Source organism: Capra hircus, chromosome 5, assembly GCF_001704415.2.
Source record: "Capra hircus breed San Clemente chromosome 5, ASM170441v1, whole genome shotgun sequence".
NCBI lineage: Eukaryota > Metazoa > Chordata > Mammalia > Artiodactyla > Bovidae > Capra > Capra hircus.
Window position 1 is genome coordinate 109788041 of NC_030812.1, and position 19786 is coordinate 109807826.

The following is a 19786-nucleotide window of genomic DNA, read 5'->3' on the forward strand; positions in this document are numbered from 1 at the left end:
GTCCTCAGGTGGGTCGGTGGCTCCAGGCCCCGCGGGGAGGCCGGCCATGAGGCAGAGACCCACCCCCACCCCCCACCCACTGGCTCCTGGAGGGATCTGATCACCGAGGCTGGCAGCCCTATTGAAAGCTCCAGCCACAGTGGTGAGAAAGCCAACGCGGTGTGGCCTCAGGACAGAGGGCTTCCCAGGGGGCTAAAGAATCTGCCTGCAATGCGGGGAACCTGGGTTTGATCCCTGGGTCGGGAAGATACCTTGGAGAAGGGAATGGCAACCCACTCCAGTATTCTTGCCTGGAGAATCCCAGGCACAGAAGGGCCTGGAGGGCTATAGTCCAGGGGGTCGCAAAGAATCAGACGCAACTGAGTGCCTAACACTTTCAAGGACAGGGGGAATCTCAGGAAAGTGACACATCCAAGGCCACACGCTTAGAGGGTGTGCTCTTGCCACTGGGCCCAGGCCGGACCCCTCTTGGCCATCACATGACTTGGTGTGGCTGCCTGACCTTGGGCAAGTCAAGGTCCAGGTTCTGAGCCTGAGATTCCCCAACTGTAGGATGGCCCCGGGGTTGGTAGGCAGAATCGCTGCAGGGACCCGGCAAGGTCTGAATCTTCCAGGGAGGCTGGTGGGGTACAGCCTAGGGAGGGATGAGTGACTGTCATCCCAGCCCGATTTAGAAGCAGCTCCTCTCCCGGCTCTGGAGCTGGAGAAGTCGAAGTCTCACCGTTGTTTGCAAACACAAACGTAGGACGTCTGTCCTGCTCCCTGCTCCCATCAGATTTCGCTGTGGGAGAAGTCCAGGGAACAGATGCCCCCACCTGCAGCCTCAGGGTCTGCCATGTGACCATCAGTGCCTCCTCCTGCCCCCAGATCCTGAGAGGCCTGGGAAATGGAGGCAAACAGCTGGGAAGGCTGGAGGCTGGCTCGGCAATGCTGGCCCTGGGCCTTCCAAGCCTCTCCCAGCCTCGGTTTCCACATCTGTAAAGTGAAGCTGGTCCCTCCCCAGGTGACAGGAAGAACAGATCCTGATAAGTAAACCATCCTCTGCCATTGTCTTGCGGGGGGGGCGGAGTGGTGGTCCCCAGAAATGGGGTGTGGGGGGAATCCCAGTCCATGAGGCCACCCCAGTCCTCCTTTTGGCCTCAGAGGAACCATTTCCCCTGGGCTGCCGAGAGTTCGACCGGGAAGCTAAGGACTGGGTGCAATTCCAGGCCTGGCTCCGTCTCTTTCCCGCTGTGTGATGTGGGCAGGTCACTCCCCAATCTCTGGGCCTCTGTTTTCTCTCTGGGGGCTGGTCTTGAAGGTAGCATGGGGCAGCCCTCTAAGCACCGGCCCCAGGACCTGGCTGCTTTGCACACCCTCTGCACTCCTGCCCAGGGCGAATAACGAGGTCTGCTTCAGTGCCCCTGGCACCCGCCCAGTCTCCTTCCTGCACAGGGATGACCCACAACTAAAATGGCGGGAGTGTGGGGACATGGCGAGACCGTGGGGGGTGAGCCGTGCACCTGTCCAGGCCCACAGGAAGGAGCGGTGGGGGATGGGGAGGGCAAAGCTGGGCATGAGGGTCAGTGTGGCCACCCCCAAATAGGGGACAGGTACATACAGACAGATGGCCCCACAGTGGCCTCGGCACCCTCAGCCCCAAGTAGACAAAGACGCATCTCTTTCTCAAGGTTCCCCCTACACAAACCCCTCCTGTGCAGAAATGTGGTCTGACAGTCCCACCGGGGCGGGCTGAGCACCCTGTTTCTGGCAGTTTCTCAGACAGGAGACCCTGTAAAGAGCTGGTGGGTGAGGGGAGGAAAGCCTGGCACTAGGGGAGCACGTGGGCTGGGCACTGCCCTTTTGCTGTGTGTCCTGTGGACTCAAAGTCCCCTACCCAGGGCCCTTTCCGCTTAGCCCTCCATAGCTGGCCTCACCCAAGGGACCCTGGGCGGCAGGGGTCTGGTGGGATGAGCAGAGGGGTGGCGGCGGACGGCCTTCTGCTGACCCTGAGGAGCCTGGGCAGGGACCAGCGGCTCATCTCCATTTCTCCCAGACAGGAAAGGACTTGGGGGTGGGGACAGAGGACAGGCAGAGGGCCACAGGCCTAGGTGGAGTCAGGGAGTCACCTTGCCTTTCGGCCTCACTCTCTCCTTTTCTCACCTGGGGCTCCATCGTACGCCTCACAGGATGGTTGGATGCTCCCAAGGAATGGTGTACCTATGCAGACGTGGTGCCTAGTTGGTCCCTGAAGCCATAGCCTTGGAGAGCGTCCTGGTGTCTCCAGGTCCCTGGAGACTTTGGCCAGCTTGAGAGAGTTGCCTGATTCAGTCCTGGAGACCTTTTTAATTCAAAAGACCCTGGGGACTTCCCTGGTGGTCCAGCGGCTAGGACTCCATGTTCCCAGTGCCAGGGGCCCTGGGTTCAATTCCTGGTTGGGGAACTAGACCCCACACGCCCCAAGTAAAGATGCTGGGTGTCGCAAGGAAGATCAAAGATCCCACCTGGTATAGTTAAGACCTGGTGCAGCCAAATAAATACAAATAAATATTTTTTAAAAAGACCCAAACTCCAGAAGTCTGGTGACTTCCTGAGATGGAGGAAGAAAATGACCCTCTATACCCTCCGCTCCAGACTCCTCAGCAGGTTGGGTGGAAGCAGCAGTGCCCACCACACTGCTGCCAGAAAGAGATGGGGAGGGACCATCGTCCTGCGTGGCAGGGCTGTTAGCCCAGGGAGCCCCACCCCCACCCTGGGAAGCAGGAGTAGACGAGACTCCACAGCTCATGTTTCTCCAACACAACCTCTGGGCCAGCCTCACTCTGCCTCCTCACTCTAGGCCACATGGTGCTACTGTTATCCTTGCTGGGGAGGAACCAAGACCCAGAGAGGTGTTGTTAACTGGCTCAGGCCACCAGAGGAAGCAGGACTTGAACCCAGTGGGATTGACATGTTGCTGAGATCTTGAGATTTCAGGCCCTTAAGATTGATGACTAGAAGTGTATTGGCTGTCTACTGCTGCATAACAAACATGCCCCAAACCTAAGTGTCTCAAAGCAACCACCAGCATGGATCTGCTCACTACTCTGCAGTTTGGCATGTCCAGGTATGGACCACTTGGCTCTGCTGTGGCAGCCTGACCGGCCTCCCTCACATGTCTGGTGCTCTAGGGCTTCTCAAAGCAGAGTAGCCTCTCTCTAGGAAGGGAATCCAATTTCCTTACATGGCTTCCGGCTCCCAAGCTGAGAAAATGGGTGCTTCAGGGCCTCTGGAGGCCTAGGCCTGGAATTTTATCCCATTAGTCACAGCAAGTGGTACACAGGCCACCCAAATTCCAGGGTAGAGGAGAGGGTGGGTCTCACAGCCAAGTTACAGGGTTGGGAGCAACTGCTGGCAGCCATCTTGGCGGACTTGCTTCCATCCAAAGGACTTGGCCTGAAGGCTACTGCTGCCGGCTGACAGGCTCCTGTGTGGAAGAGGGTGGGAGACAGGATGGAGAGCCATGAGTATGAGGACAGGGGAGAGCCAGGAAGCTGGAGGCTCAGCAGGGGGAGACAAGAAGGACAGGCTGGCCCTGGCCAGGTGCAAGCGGACCAAATACCCCTGAGCCCTCTCTCTCCAGGCTTCTGGGTCTTTCCCCCACTGCGCCCCGATGGCCCTGCCCCTGAGGAGAGAGGCTGATGAGCCCCAGTGGGGAATGAAGCCAGGCCTGCTCGTCCTGTGGGTGACAACACTCTGCACCCTGCCTCGGCCCTGCGGGGGGTGTCCTTGCTGTCAGGGAGCAATGCTGTGGCCCTGCCTGCCACTTGCCACCCACCCCGCCCTGCCCCTGGGCCTCCCTGATTCTGAGAAACTTTCTTCCAGGAGCTCCACCTCAGCCCACCCCAGCCTCACAGGTTCTGAGGAAGTGCTGTCCCCAGACAGTGACTGTGCAAATCCTTCCCCAACCACCAGCCCCCCGAGGACCTCAGGAAGCACACAGCGGCCGTGGATTCAGTCCTGGCTCTGATGCTCATTAGGTCTAGGATCTTGGGAAAGTTACCTCTCTGTGCCTCAGTTTCCTTATCTGAAAAATGGGGAGAAGAGAGGACAAAACATAACCAGGCCCTGTTCTCAGCACTTTACATCAAGCAGCTCATTTAACCCTCCCAGTGACTCTATGTGGGCTGAGGGCAGGGCACTCTGTTATTAGTCTCACTTTACAGATAAGGAGATGAAAGCCCAGAGAGGTCAAGCAACTAGCATGGGGTCACACAGTCATCATTCTGGAGTCTACGCTTCATCACTGCTGCAGTGTCTGCTCCCCATCTCCTAATCCTTTTTCTTTTTTTATTATGGAAAAATATACATAGCAAGTCAAGGCTGTGGTTTTTTCAGTAGTCATGTGTGGATGTGAGAGTTGGACTATAAAGAAAGCTGAGCGCTGAAGAATTGATGCTTTTGAACTATGTTGTTGGATAAGACTCTTGAGAGTCCCTTGGACTGCAAGGAGATCCAACCAGTCCATCCTAAAGGAAATCAGTCCTGAGTGTTCATTGGAAGGACTGATGTTGAAGCTGAAACTCCAATACTTTGGCCACCTGATGCAAAGAACTGACTCACTGGAAAAGACCCTGATGCTGGGAAAGATTAAAGGCAGGAGGAGAAGGGGACGACAGAGGATGAGATGGTTGGATGGCATCACCGACTCAATGGACATGAGTTTGAGTAAACTCTGGGAGTCGGTGATGGACAGGGAGGCCTGACGTGCTGCAGTCCATGGGGTCGCAAAGAGCTGGACACGACTGAGTGAATGGAACTGATACATAACAAAACTTACCATTTTAGCCATCTTCAAAAATTATTTATTTTGGCTGTGCGGGGTCTTTTCTGCTGAGCGGACTCTCTCTGGTTACGCAGGGGGGCTGCTCTCTAGCTGCTGCGCTCTGGCTCGCGGTTGCCGTGCCTTCTCCTGCTGCGGCGCATGGGCTCTGGATCTCAGCGGCTGCTGTGCATGCGCTGAGCTGCTCTGCCGCACGTGAAGCCTTCCCGGACCAGACATAGGACCCGTGTCCGCTGCACTGGCAGCAGATTCTTAACCACTGGCGCACCAGAGAAGTCCATACTCACTATTTTAAGTTGCATAATCCGGCGGCATTGTTGTACAACCATCACCACCATCCATCTCCAGGACGTTTTCCTTCTTCCCAAACTGAAACTACCCACTAAACAGTAACTGCCCATTTCCTGGCAACTGCCATCCTGTGTCTATGAATTTGGCTCCTCACAGAACTACAATCATATGCTCTTTGTCCTTTTGGGACTGGTTCATTTCACTTAAATGACTCAATGCACATGAGTTTGGGCAAACTCCGGGAAATGGTGAAGGACAGGGAAGCCTGGCGTGCTGCCGTCCATGGGGTCGCAAAGAGTCCGACACGCCTGAGCGACTGAACAACAGCAACATTTCACTTAAAATGCCTTCAAGTTTCACTCATATTGTAGAATCTGCCAGAGCTTTTTTCCATTTTTTGGCTTTGGAATCTTAGTTCCCCAACCAGAGATGGAACTCGGGCCCTCAGCAGTGAAAGTGGAGTCCTAACCACTGGACCGCCAAGGAATTCTCTAAGAATTTCCTTCTTTTTCAAGGCTGAATAATATTCCATGGCATACTTTCACCATGTTTTTGCTTATCCATTTATTCCTCAATGGACGCCTGAATTGCTTCTACATTTGGCTATTGTGATTAAAGAGGCTGTGAACATGGACGCACAACGATCTGTTCAAGTCCCAGCTTTCCGCGCTTTGGGGTACGTACCCAGAGGAAAAATTGCTGGGTCATAGGGTAATTCTCTGTGTAATTTTTTGAGGAGCTGTTGTGCTGTTTTCCATGCCAGCTGCACCATTTTACATTCCCACCAGTAAGGCACAAGGGTTTCTGATTCCTCTTTGCAATCGTTCAAGCCCAGGGAACGCTGGCAGCCCCACTGGGCGCTGGGTAGGGCTGGGTGAGATGCTGGCAGAGATTGTCCAGCAGCTCCTGAGTGAGGAATGTGTGGGGTGGGGCAGTGATGCCGGCCCTTTGGGCAGGCACCGGGGGAGCCTGTCCTGCCGGCATCCTCACCCATGGAAGCCAAGCCCTGGGTTCAGTCCTCTGGCTCTGACCTTTCCTGACCCCGCTCTGCCAGGCCACCTTAGACCAGGGCAAAGGGCATGAGAGGGGCCAGCATGGGGGACCCTGGCAGGCTTAAAGCCATGGCACAGTCGAACCCTGGGGCAGAAGGGTCCCTGTTCAGCAGGCCCTCACCCTGCCCTGCCACACCCCTCATTCTGCCATCACCCCTCCCTGGCCTCAGTCACCTCTTCTGCTTTGTAGGGGCAAGCATGAACCGACTTGTGACCCAGGAGATGCCAGGCTCCCTTTAGGAATTCCCAAGGCCAAGCCCCTCAACTGGGCAGGTGAGTCAAGGCGGGGTGGGTGTTCTAGAACCCTGGCTCCAGGCTCCTACCCTGGCTCTCTCCACACCCTGCCCAGGCTGCTAGCATCTTCCAAGAGGGGTGAGGCCATCAGGTCCTTGAAAGTCTGAACTCATTGAAGGCTCTGGTCCCAGGCTGAGGGTGGGTGCTCTGCCCTCCAGAGAAGATGTCAGAAACAGAGCCTCTTCGGGTCCTCTTCCTGTCTCCTCACTGGTGTAATGGGGTTAGACTGGGACTCAGTAGCCTTTAAAGGCCCTCCCATCTAGAAGATTCCATGACCCTAAACCTTCAGAAGAGGAGGAGAAGTCACTGAGGAGGGTGGCTGCAGTTTCTGGACCACATGCATGCTAAGTCGCTTCAGTCATGTCTGACTCTTTGAGACCCTATAGACTGTAGCCCACCAGGCTCCTCTGTCCATGGGATTCTCCAGGCAAGAATACTGGAGTGGGTTGCTATGCTCTCCTCCAGGTGATCTTCCCCACCCAGGGATCGAAACCGCAACTCTTGCGGCTCCTGCTTTGCAGGTGGATTCTCTACTGCTGAGTCACAGGGAAGCCCTTCTGGACAGTAACCATCTGCAAACAGGAATAATGGCACTAGCTGCATTTTCTAAGCATTTTGACATGTATAAACTCATTCCATCCTTACAACAACCCTATGCAGACATATGAGTCTTATTCCTATTTTACAAAAGAGGAAACTTAACTGCAGGTAGCAGCTAGCAGGAAGTGTATAAGAGAGGCCAGAAACCTGACCGCAAAAACAGGCCACACAGAGCTCAGGGTTGGCCTGTCAGGGGAGGGAGAGGCCCTCGGGCTGTACTAGTCAGGTCGTGTCTGGGGAAAGGCAGGGGCAAGTGGGAGAAAGGCCGGGATGGAAAGTTCTGACAACCCTGCATTGGAGGAGCCACTAAAGATCCTGGGAGAAGTGGTGCAAGGACTCCAACCAGTTTCTGAAGGATGGTGGTGCCAGTGAAGAAGCTGACAGGCTTGGACCAACTCCAGGCAGTGGGATCTAGGATTTCTAGTAGCTGAAGCTGTCCCACTGAAAAGAGCTGTCAAGGGAGACAGGAGCAGCACATCATAGGAGGCGTGTAAGCAGAGCCACGTGGGACAGAGGTCAGAGGAGATGATCTTGAGCGTGAGGCTCAGTCGAGCCACATCTAGGCAGCCCTGGCAGCCTCACAGTGCACATGGCCTCAAGGTTAGCAGCTGAACCCTTTGGGGCTGGCTCAGGTCCCCAGGTGGAGTGCCAGCCCCGCCCGGGGCCTTTTCTGTGGCCAACCCACAGACATATTTCTGGGTGAATTTTTCTGTTCTTCCACTCCCACCCAGCAGCCCGGCTCCAGCTGGACAGCCCAGGCTCCCCGCAGCACCCACACTATTTACATTTTTGGTCATCAAAAGGACCAGAAACCTTGCTGACCCAAAGGACCTCTGAGACCCTCAAGGACCACCTGTGGGCCCAGGGCGTACAGGCTCAGACAGGGAAACCAGTCTGGACATCCTGAGGTTGCCTTCCAGGTTGGGGAGAGGTGACCAAGGGGGTGTGGGCCAGGTGGTGGCTCAGCAGCTGTGAGGAACCTCGCTGATGGCCCAGGAGCGGAAGCTGCCGGCGGTGGACAGGCCGTGAGTCAGCAAGGTGGGCTGGTGGCTCCACCTCTGTTTCTGGAGTTTCGAGGCACCCTACTTCGAGGGTAGGTGCGGGGGCCGCGGATGGGAGCAGCGGCCACAGGCTGGAGGGGCCTCCAGGTGGGCCCAGCCCAGTCCTGGCCTCCCGGCTGAGAATGGAAGGCATGTTGTCATGTGAGTTTGTGGCAAGCGCCCAGTAGGGTTTTGAGGGTTGCAGGGTGTGTGTCCTCTGTGAGTGTACAAGGGGTATGTCCGTGGGTCTCTGTGTCCAAGGCTGAGTGTGTATGTGTAAGTGGCCCTGAATGGGAAGTCTCCTGGTGGGCATGACCTGCTCCAAGCAGGTGCCAGGCATAAGCACGCAGGTGTGGTTGTGTACCTCTCTCTGCTGGTAGGACCACTGATGTGACCCAGAGCCATGCCCTCGGGGACCCAGCCCGGGGCCTCCCTCCAGCAGGCCACCCTCCTGGGCTGCCATCTGCCACAGGGGGTGTCCCTAGCTCAGCCGGTGACTTAGCCCAGTGTTCAGCATCTCTGGTGTCTTTGGAGCTTGTGGAGACCCTCGGGTTGACTCATTCCTGCCTGTCCCCTGCACGCTTTCTGGCTCTAACTAGTCCCTTCCCTGTCCAGCCTTATATTGGATGCCCATCTCCAAATCTGCCCCAGCCTTCGAGGCCTGGCTGAGATGCTGCCTCTACCTTCCCAGCCCCTGGGGGCCTGGGGCTGTCTCCTGTTGTGTTTCGGTCTTGTCCTCGGCACCCCACTGGCCCAGCTTCTCCTGGGGGCAGGGATGAGTCTGACTGCTCTAGCCCAGGGCCTGACGTACAGTAGGTGCTCAATCTGTGAAGAGATGTAACCCTGCCCTCCCCCTGCCCCACGTGCTCGCCTTCCTCTCTGGATGGGGTCAGCTGTGAGGATGAGAGGACTCGGGGAGGGACCCAGGCCCTGGTTACTGGAGCCCTGCCCCTGGGCTTGCGACCTGGCTCTGCTCTCAGCTGTCGGGGGGGCTCTGTCAATCAGTTTCCTCGATGGGGGATCCAGTGTGCAAGGCTTGGGGGCCTCCAGGGAAGGCAAACGTGGTGGAGAGGGAACGGGCTCCCGCGTTTCTAGGCGAGGTTGCCAGGGTCCAGCTAAGTGTGCGGTTCATGGCACAAGACGTGACTGGGCTGCTGGGTCGTGTTGGTTTACAACCACACAGCAGCCTTGGCCCCAGTGGGGGGATTCTTCCAGTCCAGAGGTCTTCCCTTACCCGGAAGGGTGGCACTTCTCTCTCTAGGCTCCCAGCAGTCTTCAAGCCCCACACAAAATACACTTGCAGATGACGCATGCATGAATGCTCAGTCATGTCCTACTCTTTTCTGACCCCGTGGACTGTAGCCCTCCAGGCTCCTCTGTCCATAGGATTTTCCAGGCAAGAATACTGGAGTGGGTTGTCATTTCCTCCCCAGGGGATCTTCCCCACCCAGGGATCAAACCCGTGTCTCTGTGTCTCCTGCTTTGTAGGCACGTTCTTTACTAGTGGCGCCACCTGGGAAATTTCAGGGGTGACCCTCAAACACACACGGTGGGGGGCGGAAGGGAGGCTTCCTTCCTATGAACAGAGATTACCAAGCCGCTGCTGTGTGCCAGGCTTGTGGGTACTGAAGAACCAATAGCGGGGTCAGGACAAGTATCACTGCGCTGCTAAGGGTTATGCCTAGTGGGGGAGACAAGCAAAAGGACAGGACACAGGAAATTACCTAGCATGGTGAAGGTGAAAAGTTCTAAGAAAAAAGAAGAGAAGGCAGAGTGATCAGGGAGCCTGCACCTAAACAGGGTGCTTGGGGAGCCCTGAGTCTGCACCGAGACTGGGAGGAGGAGCCATGTGGTATCTGGGGAAGAGCATCCGGAGGAGAGAACTCCGGAGGAGAGAACAGCCCCCCCCAAGCAGGCAGATGCGCTCAAGGAGCATGGAGGGGATGGGGCGGGGGGCAGCAGGCGGGCCCTTGCGGCTCCTGAAGGGCTCTGGCCTCATGCTGGGTGAGATGGGAGCCACCGCAGGATTTGAGCAGTGGATCTGCCTTGTTGCTTTCTAGAAACACACTGACTGCTCTATAGGGTGGAGCAGACACACCAGGGGCAAAGCTATGGCAAGCATGCCAGTGAAGGACTTCCTTGGTGGTCTCGCGGTTTAGACGCTGTGCTTTCACTTCAGGGGTGCACAGGGTCGATCCCTGGTCGGGGATCTAGGAGCAGCCAAAAATAAATAAAGCAACAACGGCTATTTAAAACAAAAAGGAATGCAGGTGAGAGCCTGGCACATAGCAGCGGCTTGGAAATCTCTATTCATAGGAAGAGAGGACTGGGGAGCCCACAGGACCCTCTGCTGTGGGAAGAGCATGGGAGAATTGGGGGAGGGGCCTCTGAAGGGCCAGGGGAGCCCAGGAGCCCCTCAGCTGGTCCCCAATCCTTTGAGGACTCAGTAATACCCATGGGCCCGCTTCCACAAAAGCACACAGGTGTGCATGCACACGTCCACAAGCCACATGTGCTCATACACATTCACACGCGCAAGCACAAAATCACATCCTCATGCGGGTATACTCACACCCATGTTTACCCACATATGTGCACACTCACAAACACACACCATGCCACAGGAAATTTTAGGAGATTCCTGGACCCCCTGACCTCCCAGGTAATGGACTCCTGTCCAATCTATCCCCTCCGCTTGACAAGTATGGAAACTGAGGTTTGCAGAGAGAAAGGGGACTTATCCAAAGTCACCCAGGCAAAGAGGGTCTGACCAGCAGCATTTGGCCCAGACAAGACTAGACTCCCTGCCTTGGGGCTCTCTGTCCCCCTGTACTGAGCAGGGTGACCCATCTCATTTTTATGCCTTAAGAGCTCACCAGGATGCACGGTGATGACCCAGAGAGATGTTATGGGGAGGGAGGTGGGAGGGGGGTTCATGTTTGGGAACGCATGTATACCCGTGGTGGATTCATGTCAATGTATGGCAAAACCAATACAGTATTGTAAATTAAAATAAAGTTAAACAAACAAACAAACAAACAAAAAGAAAGAGCTCACCAGGAGGCCAGTCATGGAGGTCAGAATATCAGACAGGAAGTGTTGAGGGGCCTAAGAGGGCCCTGGACACTAGTAGTGGGCCATGAAGGTGAACTTCAGGAGGGGAAAGTCAGAGAAGATTCCACAGAGAGGAGGCATTTGTAACCTCACCCTGGAGGACTGGATGGGTGGAATAAATACTTAGAGATGAGGCTGGAGAGGGCATTGCAGGCAGAGTCTGGTAGCACCAGAGGCCTTGAGGTGGAAACTCTCCAAATCAGACATGAGCAAGGCCTCTGGGAACCAGAGTGGCTTTCAGGGTTAGGGGTTACGTGGGTTGGGTCTTGAAGGACGAGTAGGAGTTTTTTCAGAAAAGCTTTCTGGGCAGGACTATTATATGTCAAGGCGCAGAGACAAGGAAGGCTGGAGAAACTGCAAGCATTTCAGAGAGCTGCTTGCTGTGTGCTTGGGAGATGGGCTCAGTAATGAATGAATGAATGAATGGGGTGCATGTAGGGGAGGGTAGGAGAGCCAGTCTGGTGACTTCATGTGGCAGGTGATGAGGAAGGAAGGGGACTAACATCCTGCTGCTGCTGCCAACCCACAGGCTCTCAGGCGGCCACCTCATGCCCATTACACAGATGAATAAGCTGAAGCTTCTTTTTTCTTTGGCTGCACCACTGTGAGGCTTGCAGGCTCGGTCCCAACCACCGGACAGCCAGGGAATTCCCTAAGCCATAGCTCTGAGCCAGCTCACACTGCCTGTGGCATCACAAGGCTCCTGGCCCCTGAGGAGCCTTGGCAAGGCAGGTGTTCGGGCCTCATCACGGCTCAGGGGACTTCTCACCTGGAGACCTAGGGCCAAGTGAAGGAGGCGGGGAATATGGCTCCCACCGGTCAGGCAGCAGCTGCCAAAAGGGATAACAGACCTAGCAATTGTTCCCAGAGCCAAACAGGCCCCAGGTGAAAGGGGACAGCAGATCTGTAAGGCGACACCTGTCTTGGGGTAGATAATCTTGTACCTGGACCTCTCTCAGCCCCAGGCTCCCACAGCCTCCTTGTCAGGTGGCCTGGCCCCATGGGAAGGGTGGGGAGGGAGGAGCACTTCCCAAGCCTCTGCCTCTCCCACACCCCCTTGGATGGTGTGGAGACAGGAGAGGAAGTAAGCAAGTGGGAGAGAGAGGATGGAACTGTCCCGGTTCCACTGATATCAACGTGATGACTGGGCAGCGATCATTCCCATTTTCTGGATGAGGAAATGGAGGCTAAGTGCAGCGACATGAGTATAACAGGTAGAGAAGCTGACTAGAGCCCAGGTCTCTTTTATTTATTTATTTGGCTGCACTAGGTCTTAGTTGCAGCATGTGGGATCTTTGATATTCATTGCAGCATGCGTGATCTTTTTTAAAAACTATTTTTTATTTGTTTTTGGTTGTGCTTGGTCTTCGTTGCTGCATGTGGGCTTTCTCTAACTGTGGCAAGCCGGGGCTACTCTGGGTTGTGCGGGCTTCTCATTGTGGTGGCATGTCTTGTTTCGGATCACGCTTTGGTGGTTCTGGCTCCCAGGCTCTAGAGCACAGGAACAGTAGTTGTGGTCCGTGGGCTTAGCTGCTCCACGGCATGTGGGAATCCTCCTGCACCAGGGATTGAACCTGTGTCTCCTGCACTGGCAGGCAGATTCTTTACCACTGAGACATCAGGGAAGCCCCTTTGAGTGGCCTTATGAAGGAAACTTCCTTATTCCCATTTTACAGATGAGGAAACTGAGGTTTAAGTCATTGACACAAAAACTCAGACTGAAGCCGGATGTCTCTGGTTCCGGAACCCAGTTACCAACATGCAGTGACCTGCCCACACCCTTATCTCTCATTCAGCCCCACAGGGAGGGCCTGGGGGCTCAGTGATAGACGACCACATCTATTTTGCACATCGTTGGGAAAAAAAAAAACAAAAAGGAGTCAAGCTACAAGTGTGATGAATTAGTTTTTAGGTCACAGCAAAATGGCTTCACATCAAATGAGCTGCATCAAAAAAAAAAAAAAAAGTGTCACAAGGGTAAAATCCTTACATAGAGGGGATCTGGGAGGCCTGGGCTGGGACTAGGAAGCTTCCTTTCCACTGGCCACCCTTCAATAATTTTCAGATTTGCACTGTGTGAAATTATTCTCTACCCACCCAAATCAATCAAATGATTTCAAAGGACAAAAGGCATATTTGTGGCTCAGGCCTTGATTTGGAATTGTGGGGCTCATGGTCTTGCGGGGCACCAGCACTTGTCAGGGGCAGAAAGAGCACACATTAAGTGACACATGACGGCTGTGGACCACCCACCAGGAGCATCCTGGCAAAGAGAGTGAAAACTGAGAAAGCCCCATAAACCTGAACTTGAGCCCGGGGCACGTCACTTTACCTCCTCCCCTTTGCTGGGAGCTGTGAAAAGTGAGGGATGTGATATTTTGTGCCCAGCTTGGTGCTGGGCCAGCATCCAGGTTTCTGGACAAGTTCGCTAGGGGAGCCAGACCTGCGACAGAGCTTCTCTTTTGGGCCGAGGGACGTCCACAGTGTTGCAGGAGGTCGTGGGAGAAGATTCTCCTGCGGAACATGGCCAGGCAAGGAAAAGTGTCTCTGAGAGGGTCCTTTCCAGATGGCGGGAATCCCCAGGCAGAGGTGGAGTGATGGCTACGGCAAGGTGGAGGTGAGTGTGTGTGAGCAGTAGTGAGGATTCTGTAGGGGTTGAGCAACAAGGGCGGAGTGTCTGCTAGCAAGGCAAGTGGGGGAGAAGCGGAGGCTGACATTTATTTTTAACATTACTTAGTTGTCACTTGTTGCAATGCACTTTACTTATTTGACCTGGTCTTAGTTGCAGCATGTGGGATCTTCGGTTGCAGCATGAGAGCTCATTTGTGAAATGTGGAATCTAGTTCCCTGACCTGGAATCGAACCTCGGTTCCCTGCATTCGGAACACAGAGTATTAGTCAATGAACCAACAGAGAAGTCTCAAGACATATTTTCAGGGTGGAATAGTTGGGGTCTGGGGGAAGGGCTAGTGACAGAGTAACTGAAGCAGGTGAGTCATGGAGATGATACATAAGGCATAGTATGGCTTCCCTGATGCCTCAGCAGGTAAAGAATCCACCTGCAGTGCAGGAGACACAGGAGACTCGCGTTTGATCTCTGGGTCAGGAAGATCCCCTGGAGGAGGGCATGGTGACCCACTCCACTATTCTTGCCTGGGAAATCCGAAGGACAGAGGAGCCCGGTTACAGTCCACGGGGTCATAAAGAGTTGGACAAGACTGATTGACTAAAGTTTCTTTTCTTTTTTTTTTTTTTAAGAGTACTGCCAGCTAGGAATGGTTTTTACATTTCTGAGTGGTTGGAGTAAAAAATCAAAAGAATAATGGTTTACCTTGAGTGTCCCTAAATAAAATTTTCTTAGAACACAGTCATACTCATTCCTGTATACAATATCTATGGTTGATTTTATGCCTTAATGGCAGAGTAGAGTAGTTGAGACAGAGACCCTATGAGCAACAAAGCCTAAAATATTTACTATCTCGCCCTTGCAGACAATAGTTTGCTCATTTTGGGCTTAGACGGAACTAACCAGCAGAGATAAATAGCAGAGGGTCTAGGTCACGAAGGCCTCCTTTTCTGCCCAAGAACTGAGCTTAAGCTGAAAGCAAGTGGGAGCCATCAGGTGTTCAAGGAGGAGAGTGTCCTGCTCAAGTAAATGTTGGAGAAGATTGACTGGCTGCTTAGCAAGAATAGACAAAGATGGGCGAGGAGCACCTGAACCAGGAAGAACAACAGCAGGAGAGGGCTCTAAAGGCCCTCTCCAAAGGCTCCAAAGGCTGCTCTTGAGAACCTTGTGGGCGCCTAGCTGGGAGGCAGCTCACTGCCCTCCCGGTGCTTTCGCCGCTGGTCCACAGCGAGGCTGCTGCATACCCGGACCCGCTTACACGCATACCCGGACCCGCTTACACGCATACCCGGACCCGCTTACACACATAGGCGGAAGTGATTGCTAGAGGGGCTCACATGAGCGGAAGCCGGAAGCCCACAGCCCTAAAATGGCGGGAAGGACGCGGAGGCCGCCTCGAGCCCAGTGCAAAAGCATGAGACAAGGTGTGAAATGGTGGGCGCTTGGAGAACCGCTGCTGGTTGTGCAGCAGAAGAGGAGACGCAGGAGGTGGGCAGGACCGTTGGGCTTTGAGTGCCCGCGGAGGGGGACGGATTGGGGGTGGGGAGCAAAGGTCTCCACCAGGTGTCAGTGGGCCAGGCCTGGAATAGAGGGAGCACAGAATTGCATTGGTCATATGCCTGGATGGAGGGGGTCAGAAGGATACACGCGGGCCAAGGCCCAAGGCCCACAGGCCAGTGTACATCGGCGATCTTCACAAACACACAGACATGTGTAGAAGCGGTCACAGGCCCGCAGCGATACACACACCACAATATCTGGTCCTTTGCACACGGTCACAGCAGCGTGTACACATCATTTCAGCCGACCAGGCGCGCACACAACACAAGACCCAGAGGCCTCTCTGCATAGTCACAGATGTGTGCACACAAACACTATCCAGGTACACGCAGGCACAGCGGCTGGGATCCACGCCCGTGTACACACAGGAACAGACTCGGGTACACGCCGCAGGTCACCCAGACCCATACATACGTCAAAACAGACACATGCATCCACGCGCAACAGAATCGGACACGCAGATGCATGCACATGCCAGACAAGCACACGCTCTGACCCGCTCCGCCTCTCATCTCATACACACACACACAACCGCACAGGACGCACCGGGCCGTGGGTCGGCGCACGCACGGTCACAGGCAGGATCGCGCGCTCCCGGGCACGCGCGCGCGCGCGCGCGCGCGGACACACACACACACACACACACACACACACATACACACACACATTTGATCGCACACGCGGGAGGCGCAGAGCAGCGGCGGCCTGAGACTGCGGTCCTAGGCGTCCCCGGCCCCGCGCGGCGAGCGGAGCCCGGCTGGCGGCGGAGGGAAGGGGGCGCTGGTGGGGGCGGGGCGGGGGCCGGAGCCGCCCGAGCCCGGCGGGAGCTGCCCCTCTGCGCGCCGCGCTCGGGCCTCGCCTCCGCACCCCCCGCCTGCCTCCCGTGGGGCCCTCCCCCGCCGGGGTCCGCTCGCCGGGTCCCCGCCGCGGCCCCCGGGTGCAGACAGGCGGCCACGCCGGGCCCGTGGGACGGGTTGGAGGTGGGGGCGGGGGCGGCGGGGCGGGGATCGGGGCCGGGCCGGGGCCGCGCTGCCTGCGATGCCGGGCGCCCGCCGCAGCCGCCGCCGCCGGAGCCCGGGATGGGGCGAGAGGTTGCGGCGAACGCCAGCATCTCCCCGCCGGGGGCCCCGGGGGCCGCGGAGCCGCCGCCGCCGCTGCTGCTGCCGTCGCTGCTGAGACCCGGCGGGCGATGGGTGAGTTGACCCTGGCGTCCTGGGGGCCCGCGTAGCAGCCCCCGCATCCCGGCACTCCCGGCCCTGCGCCTCCTCCGCGCTCGCTGCGCCCCCCGCCCCCGTCACAGCTCCTACAGCCCCCCTCCCCGAGCGTGACCTTTGGGGCGGGGGCGGGAGCACTAGGCTTGGGGGTCTGGGTGGGGGCCGAGATTGGGGGCGGATGCTGGGGCGGCTACTCAGCTCTGGCACCCCCTCCCCCAACCTGGCTGCTCAGCTGAGCTTTCTGTGGCCCGGGAGGGCAAAGCCTCATTCCCTCGACCCCCCCACTTCCCCGACCCCCGGCCTGGGCAGGGGGCGTCCCCGAGGCGCGGGTTTTGAGCTAGGCTTTGTGCACCGCGCCCCCGACAAACCTCCCGCGCGCCGCGAGGCTGGGGGTGGGAGGCCTCGGCTCCCGCCTTCCCCTACCCCCCGACCCCGGGCTGCGGCGCGGCCGCGGCCGAGGCCCTGGCGCTGTCGGGGTGCTGGGCGGATGCGGAGGCCGGGATCAGACCGAGGGAGGTGGAGAAAGAACCCCAACCCTCTCTGGTGGGGGGGCTCCCGCTCTTTCCACCGCACTGCCCAGGGCGGGGGAGGGAACCTGGCTGGGGGAGGGTGCTATAAATATCTGCAAATAGTGAGTTCTGGAACCGGGGGTGGGGAGGGGACTGCACCTGGGTTGTATTGGGGAGGGGGGTCTGTGCCTGAGCTGGAGTGCCAGAGGGGCAGAGATGGGTCTCAGCCAGCCCTAGTGACCTGAGGTCGGGTGACTCTCTAGGCTCCAGGAGACTTCCTAGAAGTGGGCAGGACCACTGCCCCAGTGAGCTCTCTGGTCCCCCAGCCCGGCTCTCTCTGGGTTCACTCCTGGGCCACCAGCTCAGATCTGCCTCGATGGGGAAGACTTGTGTCACCTCCCGGGCAGTTACTAAAAATCCAGGCAATGGGCCAAGCCTGGGGATGGAAGGAAGAGCAAGACAAGTTCCTCCCCCCACCCCACCTCACTTCCCCCAATGCCCCACCGGGAGGAGCTGACCATTCTGCAGAGTTATCAATATTTCCGCCAGCTGAAGAGATAGACACAGGGTCCTGGGAAAGTTTGAAAAAGGGGCCCCCAGCATCGCCCCCACCCCTGCTGCCCCCAGAGGAGAGGGAACTTGCTGGAAGACATAAAAGGAAGCTAGAAGGGTTTGCTTGGGAGAGAAAGTGGGAAGGGTATTCTGGGCGGAGGGATGGATAAGGCAAGGCTCCAAGATGTGCTGAGTGTATGCGAGAGCTGGAGGTGGGGGACAGCCAAAGCCCTGCTGGGGGCTGACAGGAGAAGCCACTGAAGAGAGGGGAGCTGAAGCTGGAGGAAAAGGAAGGCCAGGTGGAGGCGAGGTGGTGGGCCACCCCAGGGAGCTGGCATGAGGACAGCAAGGAGACCGGCTGGGATGGCACCGGCTGGCCCGGCTGACCCCTTGCTGCGGGTCTGCCTAGCGCCCTTGATGTGGTCAGGGCTGCTTGACCCACATCGCTGATCACTTTCACTGAGATAGCCGGACCACCTCGGCCGGACAGCCTTCTGAACCTCAGTTGCCATGTCTGACAAATGGGGAGATCCCTTCCCTAAGCTGTGGCAAGGACTGCATGGCCTGCTGCATCTACGTGTACAGGTACGCCCAGCACCTGAGAAGCACCGCGGAAACGGCCGGCGGCTCCATGGGTGTTTTGACCTGTGTAACAGGGACGCTGATACCGGCTGGCAGGCCATGTCCACTTCATGGTGAGGATCCTGTGAGGGCTGGTTGTGACCAGGAGGAAACTGAGGCTTGGGGGAGCTGAGTGTCCCTGTCCTCCTTCTCGGAGGAGACAAAAGTAGCAGTAAAGAGTGACCCGGGCAGGGTGGTCTGCATGGACAGCCTCCTCTTGCCTGTGTAGACACCCACCACCTTCTGGCCCCCGGCCGTGTCAAGTGGGGGGCTCTGCTCTGCTCCCCAAGGCCAATTTTTGTTCCCTATGCTGCCGCACAGCACAGGACACCCCTTCCCAGCCAGCTCTCTCATCTACCATGTGGGACTAGGGCTCCCTTCCAGAAGTTTCTTCAGATATTCTGGCCAACAGCATGATGTCCTCCTGTGAGGGGCGCTTTGCCGGGCAGCCTGGTGGAGAGGATACAGGCCTTGCCCGCCAGAATTCAAATTGAGTTGGGCAGCAGATACCCCTGGGCACGTGGGCACAGATACCCATGGTCTGCCTAGCTCTGTGCTGGCTGCTGGCAGGTAGGGAGCAGTCTCAATAATTGTGCCATGAGGCAGTCAAGTGCAGAAAGAGCAAGAATTTCAGATCCAGTGGCCCAGGTTCAGATTCCGACCCTGTCGCTTCTCATCGTGTGACAGTAGGCTAGTGACTCTGTCTCCCTGTGCCTCAGTTTCCTTGTCTCTAAAGTGGGGAGATGCACAGTATTGCTCTTTGAAGAGCTCCGTTCAGTTTCCAGTGGGCATTCGCTGCCCCCCTTCTCCCAGCCTGCCACAGTCGATGTGTGGTCCACTTTCTTGTTGTCTTCCCCTCTGTCTGTGAGTCCCCATGGGCTGGGTCCTGCCTCTCTGTACCCATTTCTTGGGCAGGGGGAGCAGTGGTCTGCTGGTTTGCCGATGAGCAGTGGTGGCCAGTTTCTGTGGTGTAAATCTTCCCAGCAGGACTGATTTCAAGCTGCCAACCGTTTAATAGTCTCACAATGGTACAGCACCCAGGCATTCAGTAGGTGGCTAATAAACAGTAGAATAAGGAGGAAAATCCCCGGGAGCTGTTGGTCAGATAGACTTGGGAAGCGGCCACCTGATTCTGGAGCTGCGGAGGGCTTGTTGGAGGGCGCTGGATAGGCGGAGGGTGGGGCGAGAGACTACCCTGAGTAAGCATCCACAGGGAGGAGGGGAGGGGGAACGGCGGCTGTCTCCTTCCCTCCACACCTCTGAGCCTGCCTCTCTCCTCTCTAACCCCTCTCCTCCCAGTGGCTCCCCTTGACCTTGGCCTGGGCCTTAGCGTAGAATGGCCCAGCTGGACCCCATGCTTTAGCCAAACAGAGCTCTGAGATGTGGTCCACACAGGCCCCAAACCTCAGATTCTATTCCTTTGCTTATGCTGTTCTCACCACCCAAATGTCTGTTCCGCCTTCTGTCCCCTGGCACTCTGGCTCTCACCAGAAGCCTCCGTGTGATGCCAGC

The 19786-nt window shown here is 56.7% G+C and overlaps 1 protein-coding gene across 1 annotated transcript in view; it reads left to right on the forward strand.

Annotated features, from left to right (window-relative positions):
* MGAT3 (mannosyl (beta-1,4-)-glycoprotein beta-1,4-N-acetylglucosaminyltransferase) overlaps positions 16418 to 19786 on the forward strand; it is a 30749-nt gene continuing 27380 nt past the window's right edge. The window contains exon 1 of the mRNA XM_018048791.1: positions 16418 to 16571. The gene's annotated coding sequence lies outside the window, so the exon portion shown is untranslated. The remainder of the gene's footprint in view (positions 16572 to 19786) is intronic.